Below are 14,421 nucleotides of genomic sequence, written 5' to 3'. Positions count from 1 at the left end.
GCGCAAAAGTTGGAAGCATTTCCTTTGAAAACCAGCACAAGACAAGAATGCTCTCTTACCATTCCTATTCAACATAGTATTGGAAGTTCTGGCCAGGGCAATCAGGCAAGAGAAGGAAATAAAGTGCATTTGAATAGGAAGAGAGAAAGTCAAATTGTCTCTGTTTGCAGATGCCATGATTGTATATTTAGAAAACCCCATCATCTTAGCCCCAAATCTCCTTAAGTTGATAAGCAACTTCAGCAAAGTCTCAGGATACAAAATCAGTGTGCAAAAACCACAAACATTCCTATACACCAGTAATAGAGAGCCAAAACATGAGTGAACTCCCATTCACAATTGCTACAAAGAGAATAAAATGCCTAGCAATACAACTTACAAGGGATGTAGAGGACCTCTTCAAGGAGAACTACATACAAATCACTGCTTAAGAAAATAAGAGAGGACACAAACAAATGGAAAAACACTCCATGCTCATGAATAGGAAGAATCAATATCATGAAAATGGCCATACTGCCCCTATAGATTCACTGCTATCCTCATCAAGCTACCACTGACTTTCTTCACATAATTATTTAAAAACTACTTTAAATTTCATATGGAAACAAAAAAGAGCCCATATAGCCAAGACAATCCTAAGCAAAAAGATCAAAGCTGGAGGCATCACGCTACCTGACTTTAAACTATACTACAAGGCTACAATAATGAAAACAGCAAGGTACTGGTATCCAAAACAGATATCTAGACCAATGGAACAGAATACAGGCCTCAGAAATAATGCCACACATCTATAACCATCTGATCTTTGACAAATCTGACAAAAACAAGCAATGGGGAAAGGATTCCCTATTTAATAAATGGTGTTGGGAAAACTGGCTAGCCATATACAGAAAACTGAAACTGGACCCCTTCCTTACACCTTATACAAAAATTAACTCAAGTTGGATTAAAGGCTTAAAGGTAAGACCTAAAGCCATAAAAACCCTAGAAGAAAACCTAGGCAATATCATTCAGGACATAGGCATGGGCAAAGACTTCATGACTAAAAGACCAAAAGCAATGGCAACAAAAGCCAAAAGTGACAAATGGGATCTACTTAAACTAAAGAGCTTCTGCACAGCAAAAGAAACTATCGTCAGAGTGAACAGGAAACCTAAAGAATGGGAGAAAATTTTTGCAATCTATCCATCTGACAAAGGGCTAATATCCAGAATCTACAAGAACTTAAACAAATTTACAAGAAAAAAACAACCCCATCAAAAGGTGGGCAAAGGATATGAATGGATACTTCTCAAAAGAAGACATTTATGCAGCCAGCAAACATATGAAAAAATGCTCATCAACACCTGTCATTAGAGAAATGCAAATCAAAACTGCAATGAGATACCATCTCATGCCAGTTAGAATGGTGATCATTAAAAAGTCAGGAAACAACCGATGCTGGAGAGGATGCGGAGAAGTAGGAATGATTTTACACTGTTGGTGGGAGTGTAAATTAGTTCAACCATTGTGGAAGACAGTGTGAGGTTCTTCAAGGATCTAGAATTAGAAATGCCATTTGACCCAGCAATCCCATTTCTGGGTATATACCTAAAGGAATACAAATCATTCTACTATAAAGAGACATGCACACATATGTATATTGCAGTACTATTCACAATAGCAAAGTCTTGGAACCAACCCAATGTCCATCAGTGATAGACTGGATAAAGAACATGTGGTACATGTACATCATGGAATACTATGCAGCCATAAAAAGGATGAGTTCATGTCCTTTGCAGGGACATAGATAAAGCTGGAAACCATCATTCTCAGCAAACTAACACAAACCAAATACCACATGTTCTCACTCATAAGTGAGAGTTGAACAATGAGAACACATGGACACAGAGAGGGGAACATCACACATTGGGGCCTGTCAGGGCCTGCAGGGATAGGGGAGGGATAGCATTAGGAGAAATACCTACAGTAGATGACGGGATGATGAGTGTAGCAAACCACCATGGCACGTGTATATCTATGTAACAAACCTGCACGTTCTGCACATGTGGAGAACTACAAACCACTGCTCATGGTCAGGTATTTTATAAACAGTATCCCTCAATTGGGAATTATCTGGTGTTTTTTTCATTGTTAGACTGGGCTTTTTGGATTGGGGGAGAAGGACCACAGAAGTAAAGTGCCATTTTCATCACATCATATCAAGGGTACATATTACTATAATTTTCACTGCCAGTGTTGACCTTGATCATCTAGCTGAGATAGTGTTTGCCAGGCTTTTCCACTTTGGAAGTTACTCTTTCTCCTTTTCCATGCTGTATTCTTTGGAAAGAAATAACTATGCAGAGAATAATTACTTTTTTATTGGGGTTTTAAAAATTTCCCTTCTCATCAATTGTGTTGTTATATACCACAAAAATTTGTCCTCTGTGTCAAACTTTGCAAATGTGTTGGCATAAAGTTATTCTAGTGTTCTTTCATGAGAACACCAATTCAGATGTGTATCCTGTTTTATTCCCCAAATAATCTTTAAAATATCTTCCTGGCGTCAGATGTGATATACCCTTTTTCACTCCCCAAATTAATTGTTTCTGTGTTTTCTTTTCCCCTTAATCAAATTTACTGGAAAGTGGCCCACTTTCAGTTTTGCTCTAAGAGTTAGCTTTTTATCCTGCTGATCATCTCTATTGTTTCTTTGTTTTACTTCCTATTAGTACCTTTTCTATTTGTGATTTCCTGACTTCTACTTTTTCCAGGTTTACTTTGCTATTCTCTTCCTTTCCTTGACTTGGACATCTAGCACATTTAGTCTTAATTTTCATTGCTATTTAATAGCTTCATGTACAGTTATATATTTCTCTCTCAATATAATTTGGTGGCATTCCCTAATGTTTGATATAAAGTATTTTCATTGTCATTCATTGTCAAATATTTTGCAATTTCATTGCAATTTACATTTAAATAATGAATTTGAAAGTTGCTGAGATTTCCTTTGTCACTCAGTACATGGTCTATTTTTGGTTTTCACATGTACCTGAAAATAACGTATTGCTTCTCTACTTTTCATTGGATTTTTTACCTTACCTTTCTGGAATTTTAAAAATATAGATAGTGATATTATTATTTCTTTCCCCCATATTTTTAAACTTGTCTTTCATATTTTTTCAACTCTATATTCCTTCTTGATTATTTCTGGGAGAGTTCTTCAACCTAATCTTCCAGCTCACTTATGTGGTTTTGGTATACATTCTACTTGTGCACCAGACTACTATTTATTTCAGTTATTATACTTTTCAGACCAAGAATCTTCAACTGGTTCTTCTTTCTGATGTCTTGTTTCTGTTTTGCATTTTAAATATTTCTACCTTATCATTCTCCAGTGATGTTGATTACACTTAATTCTAATTATTGCTCTATGTGTTCTACTGCCTTTTTCCTTTCTTATATAAATGCCTATGCTCTTCAAATGTCTCAGTAATTTTTCTGTGAGGTCACATTCCCCTAGGATTATCTGCTACTTTTGATGGTAATGTCTCCCAAAGAAAATAAGCCAAATTTCAAGCCTTGGCTTCTGCCTTTACTGGTGATTTTAGGAAGCTAGAAGGGTTCCTTAATGCTAAGAACCTCTCTTTTAATTTGTCCTCAACCATTTCCCATTCCCTCATTCGCACATATAATGTGACACTGATTTCGGGTGACTTTTCTCTACTTTCGCCCAAGCACAACTTCTCCCAGAAGCCATCACTGTATTGGGATCTAATCATCTAGAACGGAAGTTCTCAACCAAAGGTGGCATTTAGAAATGTGTGAGGAAAATTTGGGGATTGCTATAATGATCCTGGGTTACCACAGGCATTTAGTGCAAGAAAAGAGGGTTACTAAATATCCCATAGTGCATGTAAAACTCCCACACAATGAAGTCCCAAACAAAATTACAATAGTGCCCTCATGTGTAGTAATGGGAAGGAGTTAAAGTTTTTGATTGACTAATTTGTACATGTAGGTTTCTACTATCTCTACTCAGGGTTTTGTAGTGGTCCCCGATGTTACTACACTACCTCCAGTTGGGCTGAATGATGATGCTATTTTTCTCTCTGACTAGAGAAGGAAGGTGGCAATCAATGTGCTAACCAGGGCATTGTAAGGGACTTAAAAGAACTCAGAATGCTCACTGAGCCCTTTCCCTGTCATGGCTTCTAGTTCTTTTCTCCCTCTGGGTTGGTTTCCGCTTCTTAAACCCTCACTCCATCATATACATCAGAATCCTATCACTAGGACTTTCCAGGGATTTCTTACAGTTTTTATTATTATCTGAAATCTATCATCTCCTTCTCATTCTGTGGCCATCTCCAAGATTGGATCAAACTTGGGCACTAGTATCCACTGTTAGTATTCCATCTTGCTACCTTACTAGGAACACTGATCCTTAACAGCATACAAAAAATAAAATAAAATAAATGGATAGCTAATTTTTTTTAAAAGAGCAACAAAAGGGATTTACCCTTAGAAAGTGAGATATATATAAAGCCAAGTTTTAAAAGAAATACACAATCCAAATATTTACTGCCTTCAAGAAACCCTTGTAACTTATAAAAATTCTTATAGATCAGGCTGGGTGCAGTGACTCATGCCTGTAATCCCAGCACTTTGTGAGGCCAAGGCGGGTGGATCATGAGGTCAGGAATTCAAGACCAGCCTGGCCAATATGGTGAAACCCCGTCCCTACTAAAAAATACAAAAAAAAAAAAATTAGCTGGGCGTGGTGGCAGGCGCCTATAATCCCAGCTACTTGGGAGGCTGGGGCAGGAGAATCACTTGAAAACCAGAAGGCAGAGGTTGCAGTGAGCCAAGATCATGCCAGTGCACTTCAGCCTGGGCAACAACAGTGAAACTCTGTCTAAAAAAAAAAAAAAAAAAAATCTTACAGACTCAAGGTAAAGGAGTGAAAAAAAAATATTGTACACAAATGGTAACCAAACAGACTTTAAATCAACAACAGTTTAAAAAAAAAAAAAAAAAAAAAGCCAGAGAACGTCATTACAAAATGATAAGGGGATCAATTCAACAAGAAGATACAACAATTCTAAATGTATATGCACCTAGCCCCAGAGCTCCCAGATTCATAAAACAAATATCACTAGATCTAAGAAAATAGATAGCAAATATAATAACAGCACAGAACTTAAATATTCCACTGATATCACTAGACAGATCATTAAGGCAGAAAGTCAGCAAAGAAACACTGAACTTAAACTGGACTTTAGAACAAATAGACCTAACAAACATTTATTAAACTTTCTACCCCCAAAACTTCAGAATATACATTCTTCTCATTGACACATGAGACATTTTCCAAGATAGGCCATATGATAGGGCACAAAACAAGTCTCAATAAATTTTAAAAAACAGAAATCACATCAGGTATCTTCTCAGACCACACAGCAGAATAAAACTAGGAATCCATTCCAAGAGGAACTCTCAAAACTTGTAAGTACCTGGAAATTAAATAATCTGTTCCTGAATGATCTTTGAGTCAATGATAAAATCAAGATAGACATCTAAAATTTTTTTTGAAAAGAATGAAAACAGTGCCACAAGTTATCAGATGTCTGTGCCAGGAGGAAAGTTTATAGTGCTAAATATCCACATCAAAAAGACAGAAACATCAAAAATTGACAACCTAACGTCACATCTCAAGGAACTAGAAAAATAAGAACAAACCAAACTCAAATCTAGCAGAAGAAAAGAAATAGCAAAGACCAGAGCAAAACTAAATGAAATTGAAACAAAGAAAACACAAAGGATCAATGAAACAAAAAGTTGGATTTTTGAAAAGATAAACAAAATTGATAGATCACTAGCTAGATTAACCATGGGAAGAAGAGAGAAGATTCAAATATGTTCAATCAGAAATGAAAATGGAGATATCACAACTGATGCCACAGAAATAAAAATGATCATCCAAGATTACTATGAATACCTGTATGCATAAAAACTAGAAAATTTAGATAAAATGGATAAGGACTTAGAAACAAACAACCCCCCAAGCTTGAATAAGGAAAAAATAGAAATCCTGGAAAGACCAATAAGAACTACTGAGACTTAATCAGTAATTTTAAAAACTCCCAAAAACAAAAGACAAGATCAAATGAATTCACAGCTGAATTCATCAGACATTGAAAGAAAAGCTGACACCAACCTTTCCGAAAGTATTTCAAAAGATTGAGAAGGAGGGAATCTGTCCTAACTCATTCTGTGAAGTCAGTATCATCCTGATACCAAAGCCAGAAAAGGACACATGCACAAAGAAAACTATAGATCAATATCCCTGATGAAGATAGATGCAAAAATTCTTAACAAAATACTAGTAAACCAAATCCAATAGCACATCACAAAATAATTTGCCACGATCAAGTGGATTTCATCTCAAGGATGCAAGGAGTCAACATATGCAAGTCAATAAATGTAAGTCATCACATAAACAGAATTAAAAATGAAAACCATATGATCACTTCAATAGATGCAGAAAAAAAGCATATGATAAAATCCAACATTGCTTCATGATAAAAATCTTCAACAAACTAGGCATAAAAGGAAGATATCTGAATTTAATAAAAGCCATCCATGACAAACCCACAGCCAACATCATACTGAATGGAGAAAAGTTGAAAGCATTCTCCCTTAGAACTGGATCAAGAAAATAATGCTCACTTTTACCACTTCTATTCAACACAGTACTTGAAGTCCTAGCTAAAGCAATAAGGTAAGAGAAAGAAAAGAAGAACATCTAAATTGGAAAAGAGAAAGTAAAACTATCTCTGTTGGCTGATGATGTGATCTTACAACTAGAAAACCCTAAAGACTCCTCTAAAAGACTCCCAGATTCGATAAATTCAGCAAAGTCTCAGGTTACAAAATCAATGTATGCAAATTAGTAGAATAGCTATACACTAATAACAACCAAGCTGAGAGTCAAATCAAAAACTCAATCCCATTTATAATAGCTGCAAAAAATAATATAAGATACCAAGAATGTACTTAACGAAGAAGGTGAAAGATCTCTACAAGAAGAACTACAAAACACTGACGAAAGAAATTGTAGAAGACACAAACAAATGGAAAAACATTCCATGCTCATGGATTGGAATAATCAATATTGTAAAAATGATTATACTACCCAAAGCAATCTACAAATTCAACACAATTCTTGTCAAAACATCAACATCATTTTTCACAGAATTAGCAAAAACAATCCTAAAATAGATATGGAACCAAAAAAGAGCCCAAATAATCAAAGCAATCCTAAGCAAAAAGAACAAATCCGAAGACATCACATTACCCAACTTCAATTATACTACAAAGCTATAGAAACAAAAACAGCATGGTACTGGTGTAAAAGACACATAGAACAATTGAACAGAATAGGAAACCCAGAAAAAACGTTAAATACCCAGAACCAACTTATCTTCAACAAAGCAGACAAAACCATACACTTCAGTAAAGGACACTCTATTCAATAAACAGTGCTGGGAAAATTGAATAGCCACATGTAGAAGAATAAAACAGGATCCCCATCTCTCACATTATACAAAAAGTAACTCAAGATGGATTAAAGACTTAAACCTAAGATGTGAAACCATAAAAATTCTAGAAGAAAGTCCTGGAATAACTCTTCTGGATATTGGCCTCGGCAAAGAATTTATGACTAAGACCCCAAAAGCAAGTGTAACAACAACAACAAAAAAGTAAATGGGACCTAATTAAACCAAAAAGCTTCTGCACAGCAAAACAAATAACAGAGAAAATAGAAAACCTACAGAATGAGAGAAAATATTTGTAACCTACACATTTGACAAAGGACTAACATCCAGAATCTACATGAACCTCAAACAAATTAGGAAGAAAAAATAAATAGTTCCATTATAAAGTGGGAAAATTACATGGACAGACATTTTTCAAAAGAAGACATACCAATACCAACAAATGTATAAAAACTACTCAATATCACTAATCTTCAGGGAAATGGAAATTAAAAGCATAATGAGATACCACCTTACCCCAATCAGAATGGCCATTATTAAAAAGTAAAAAACCAACAGATGTTAGTGAGGATGTGGTGAAAAGGGAACACTTACGCAATGTAGGTAGGAATGTAAATTAGTACAACCTCTGTGGAAAATAGTATGGAAGTTTCTCAAAGAACTAAAAGTAGATCTACCATTCAGTCCAGCAATCCCATTACTTGGTGTCTACCCAAAGGAAAAGAAGTCATATCAAAAGACATCTGCACTTGAATTTATATTGCAGCACAATTCACAACTGACCAACAGATGAGTGGATAAAGAAAAAGTAGCATATATATGCTACATTTATATATATATAAATATATACAATATATAATATAAATATATATGAATTTAAAAAGAACAAAATGACGTCTTTTGCAGCAACATGGATGGAACTGGAGGGTATTATCCTAAGTGACATAACTCAGGAATGAAAAACAAAATACCACATATTCTCACTTATAAGTGGGATTTAAGCTATGAGTACCCAAAAACATAAAGAGTAGTATAATGGACTTTGAAGACTCAGAAAGAGGGAGAGTGGGAAGGGACATGGGATGCAAAATTACTTATTGGGTAAAATATATGCTATTTGGGTGACAGGTACACTAAAACTCCAAACTTCACCATTATACAATTCATCCATGTAACCAAAAACCACTTGTACCCCTAAAGTTATTTAAATATAAATAAACAAATAGCAAAACAAAAAACAGCAGTGTGACATTGATAGATTAAAACTAGATTAAAGCATATATAGATGGCAACTTGAAACGTTCAAGTGGCAGCATCAATCTGTTCAAAATGATGAACAAATTATTTGGCAAATTATTTGGTAAATGATATGAGGAAACAATCATTTCATGGAGAACTATATGATTTTTTCCCATTTGAGAAGGTTTTAAACTTTTTTACTTTTAATACATTTTTGAATTACAGAAAAGTTTCAAAGTAGTATAGAGGATGCTTATATATCCTTCAGCCAGCATCAGTAAATAACATCTTGCGTAATTATCACCAAATGTTCAGAATTAAGAAATTAACATTGGTACACTGGCAACTATCAATGAAATTACAGACTTCTTTTGGATTTTACTAGTTTTTCCATTAATATCCTTTTTCTATTTCAGGACCTAATCCAGGATCTCAAATTGCATTTAGTTATCATGTCTCCTTAGTTGGGGACAGTTGCTTAGTCTTATGTGGTTTTTCATGATTGTGACACTTTAGAAAAATTAGTTATTTTGTAGAATGTCACTCAATTTTTTTCTATCCAAAATTTTCTCATAATTAGATTGACGTTATACATTGTTGTCAAGCATACCATAGACGTGATATGCCCTTCTCAGTACAGCATTTGTGTCTTATTATTAGAAATGATTAACTATTTGGCAGACTATTTGGTAAATGAAGGAATTAGGAAACTGAGTCATTTCATGTATAACTTTTTTTTTCAACTTGAGAAGATTTTTGATTGTTTTGACTTTTAAATGTGTTTTTGAATTACAGAAAAGTCTGGCAGATTATTGCCAACCAATATATGTCTTACTACTGGTTATGTTAACCTTCGTCACTTGGGTAAGCAGATGTTCATTGATTTTCTCCACTCCAATGTCACTATTTTTAACTTTGAAATTACAAATATATTGGTGGAAATAAACTCTTGTTTTTCTTCAAATTTTTCTTCGCTGATTTTAGTATTCGTTAGCAGATAATGAGTACAGCAATTATTACTGAAGAGTTCTAATGCTCATTTTGTATTTCCTTCACTTTTGCCATTTTTGTTAGTTGGAATTCTTCTGTGAGGAACAGCTGTTTCTTCTACCCCATTTATTTATGCTATTATTTACTTTTATAGATATGAACTCATAGGTTTTTTTTTTTAATTCTATGGGTTATATTCTGATATGGCTTGGATCTGTGTCCCTGCCCAAATCTCCTGTGGAATTGTAATCCCCAGTGTTGGAGCTGAAGCCTGGTAGCAGGTAATTGGATCATGGGGGCAGAATTCTTATAAATGGTTTATCACCAACCCCAACTGGTACTGTATAGTGAGTGAGTTTTCACAAGAGCTTGTTGTTTAAAAGTGTGTAGCCCCTTCCACAAACTCATGCTCCTACTCTGGCCATGTAAGACACCTGCTCCCACTTTGCCTTCTGCCATGAGTAAAAGCTCCCTGAGGCCTTCCCAGAAGCAGAAGCTACCATGCTCCCTGTACAGCCTGTGGAACCATAAGCTAATTAAATCTCTTTTATTTACAAATTACCCAGTCTCAAATATTTTTACAGCAGTGTGAGAACAGACTAATACAGAAAATTGGTACTGAGGAGTGGAGCACTGCCAAAAATATACTTGAAAATGTGGAAGCAACTTTAACTGGGTAACAGGCAGAAGGTGGAGGGCCCAGAAGAAGATAAGAATATAAGAGAAACTTTGGAACTTTCTAGAGACTTGTTCAATTGTTGCCACCAAAATACTGGTAGTGATATGGGCAACAAAGTCCAGGCTGAGGAGGTTTCAGATGGAGATAAGGAACTTATTGGGAATTGGAGTAAAGGTCATTTTTATTATGCTTTAGCAAAGAACTTGGAGGCATTGTGCCCCCATCCTAGGGATCTGTGGAACTTTGAACTTCAGAGTGATGATTTAGGGTATCTGGGAGAAGAAATTTCTAAGCAGCAAAGTGTTCAAGAAGCAGCCTGGCTGCTTTAACAACCTATGCTCATATGTATGAGCAAAAAATGATGTAAAACTGGAACTTATATTAAAAAGGAAGCAAAGTATAAAAGTTTGAAAAATTCGCAGCCTGGCCATGTGGTAGAAAGAAATGGCCATTTTCAGGGGAGGAATTCAGGAAGGCTGCAGAAATTTGCATAAGTAAAAAGGAGTCAAATGCTAATAGTGGAGACAATGGGGAGAAGGCCTCAAAGGCATTTCAGAAACCTTTGTGGAAGCCTCTCCCATCACAGACCTGTAAGCCTAGAAGGGAAGAATGGTTTTGTGAGCCAGGCCCAGGGCCCTATCACCCTGCACAGCCTCAAGACACTGGTCCCTGCATCCCAGCTGCTCCAGCTCCAGCCCTGGCTCAAAGAGACCCAGGTACAGCTCAAGCCATTGCTTTAGAGAGTGCAAGCCATAAGCCTTGGTGGCTTCCACAGGGTGTTAAGCCTGCAGGTGCACAGAGTGCAAGAGTTGAGGCTTGAGAGACTCTACTTAGATTTAGGAGGCTGTATGGAAAAGCCTGGATGTCCAGGCAGAAGTCTGCTGCAGGAGTGAAACCCTCATAGATAACCTCTACTAGGGCAGTGTGGAGGGGAAATGTGAAGCCTGAGCCCCCACACAGAGTCCCCACTGGGGCACTGCCTAGTAGAGCTGTGAGAAAAGGTCCACCATCCTCCAGACCCCAGAATGGTAGATACACTGGCAGCTTGCACTCATCACCTGGAAAAACCAAAGGCACTCAACATCAGCCCTTGAGAGCAGCTGCAGGGACTGAACCCTGCAAAGCCACAGGGGCAGAGCTGCCCAGGTCCTTGGGAACCCACCCCTTGCATCAATGTGCCCTGGATGTGAGACATGGGTTCAAAGGAGATTATTTTGAAGCTTTGAAGTTTAATGACTGCTCTTCTGGGTTTTGAACTTGCATGAAGCCTGTAGCCCCTTTCTTTCTGCCAATTTTTCCCTTTTAGAATGTAAATATTTACCTAACACCCATAGTCCCATTGTATCTTGGAAGTAACTAACTTGATTTTGATTTTACAGGCTCATAGGTGGAAGGGACTTACCTTGTCTCAAATGAGACTTTGGACTTTGGACTTTTGAATTAATGCTGAAATTCACTAAGACTTTGAGGTACTGCTGGGAAGGCATGATTGTATTTTGAAATGTGAGAACAATGATTGTATTTTGAAATGTGAGAGTAGGCTAATATATGCTCCAAAACAATTGTTATTTATTTTGTGACTCAAATTGTTGCAACTTTGGTCATCAGGAGCTCTTTCAGGTTAACTTCTGGACCATTTTGTCATGTCCCTCCATTTTTTAAAAGACATTTCCTAGCACCACAAGATGCTCTAGGCTCATCTCATATCCCCTGACAAAGTGATGGAATCAACTAGCCACTTCTCTAAGAAATTCTGGCTCCCTTTACTGGAGAATAAAGAAACCAAGGTCTAGCCACTAGGTGTCATTGCTTCTAGGGCTTCTCTATGGATAGAGCTTGAAAATATATGTCTGTGTGCATGAACCCATGTATACATACAAATGCATATTTATCCATCAAAAAACTCTGAATGCATACTGATAATTCTAATCCTTGTGAATATCACAAGGTTAATTTTAATATACCCATTACATTTTCTTGTTTATAGTTTCTTTCTCCTGAAATATTTTCTATCTGATTCTTTATAGAAAAAGTTTGTCCACCCCTGGTTTATATCATTCCGATTTCAGATCGCTGTTCATATATTTGAATTTAAGAATATATTGACAGAAGTTTTCCATGTTCCACTTCTTTTTTTCCTTCTTTTCCTTCTATTGGGCTAATCAAACATATTTTATTATTTCATCTAATCCTCATTGTTGATTTATTATATATATCACTTTTTAAAAGAAATATTTAGTGGTTATACTAGGGTTACAGTATTTTTCTTAATTAATCAGAGTCTATCTTCAAGTAATGTTATCCCAATTCACACATGGTATAAAGACTTCAAGATAGTTTTTCCAACTTCCTACTTTTCATTCTTTGTGCTTACGTTGTCATACATATACACTATAAACACACAGTGTTAGAGATCAAAATGACAGGAATCTTGGATTCAGTCCTGTTTCAAAGTTCATCAGATGACCTGCACAAATCATTCAAACTTTGTTCTGTGCTCTTGGTTCTTTAAGTCAAGCATATCTATTATGCCTACCTCATAAAAAGATCCCAGGTTAACATTAGATTTCAAAATCTATGTGACCAAACCAAATTAAAATCTATAAATCTATATGTCTCAGAGTAGACTGTGAACTTGGGTGGGTGCTGGCATCAGTCCTCTATGGAGCAGCCAAACCAAACCCACTGCAAATACTTTTTCCTTATTACAGGCTCCTCAGTGAAAAATTTGACAATCATAGACCCAGTTTTATAAGGTTAAAACAGCTTTTCCAAAGGTCATCATGTAAAGACATAAAGAAGTATTGTTAAAGCGAATTTGGTAGAACAGGATCAAAGATGTTGGAAGAATTTCAAGATCTGAAACAAGAAGACCAGTTGTGAAATTGGTCTTGATTCCATCTTTTTAAAAACATAAGACTGGAAAGATTGATGGGCATGCTTAAATAAGTTTACCCTCCTGTGTAGGGCAGCAGTAATAAACCCATGGAGGGAGCCACAGGGCCAGCAGTTACTGCTTCCTGTGGGCACTGGTGCAGCTGTCTGGGTGCCTGCTATTTCCAGCACTGTTTTCATCAGATCAAGAATACAAATCCCAGATGGATTCAAACCCATGACTATAAGCTTTCACTCTGTTAGTCTCAGATGCAATTAATATTATTGTCTTCCCTATGTTATATTTGAGGTTCTTTTAGTTCAATTCAGCAAATTGTATTGCAACCTACTATGTATGAGATAATATGCACTTGAATCCTGCCAACTGGGTCTTGATGATAATGCTCAGATGGAAACTAGAAAGTTTGACTTTCGGTTGACAATTACTCTCCATCATTCAAACTTCTGGCTCTTTTTCTCATCAGTTATTTATTGTAACTATAATATTTATCAAATTGTATTAACTAAATACAATTATTTATCCAACACTCTTTTTCTCGTCAGTTATTTATTGTAACTAGAATTACACTCATAAAACTTTAGGAATTTGAAATCATATAGCCTACTATGCAGAACACTTCATTTCTCCTTCCTGCCTCTGCTTGAGCTAATAACTACAGTTTGTGATCCAGGCCCCTCCTTAAGGTGGAGTTGACATAGCTGACGCTTCTGTCTTAGCTGAAACAAGCAAAAGGTTGTGAATCCATGCTAAAGGTAAACAAACTGTAACTTATATCTGCAGTTTATTGTGGTACAAAGGAGAGGTATGCCAGTAGCACACTGGTGGCTTCAGAATAAATCCTCAACTCCTAGCTCGCCAGAGAGTCTATGTATGGGATTGAACAGTCTTCAAACTAAAGGTATGAAAATATTTGTAAAATTGGGGGGGTGAGGGAAAAGTGTAACATTTATTTTTGGGTGCAGAAATGTCTAATGCCCATGTATAAACTAGGGACCTGGGGTGAAAGGTGCTTCTACAGGAGGGTAAATTTTGAGGGATGGAAAGTTTTAGAAGGGCAGCATTCAAGCAATCTGATG

The sequence above is a fragment of the Macaca thibetana genome, chromosome 14 (genome assembly GCF_024542745.1).
Source record: "Macaca thibetana thibetana isolate TM-01 chromosome 14, ASM2454274v1, whole genome shotgun sequence".
NCBI lineage: Eukaryota > Metazoa > Chordata > Mammalia > Primates > Cercopithecidae > Macaca > Macaca thibetana.
This window is presented reverse-complemented; position numbering follows the sequence as displayed.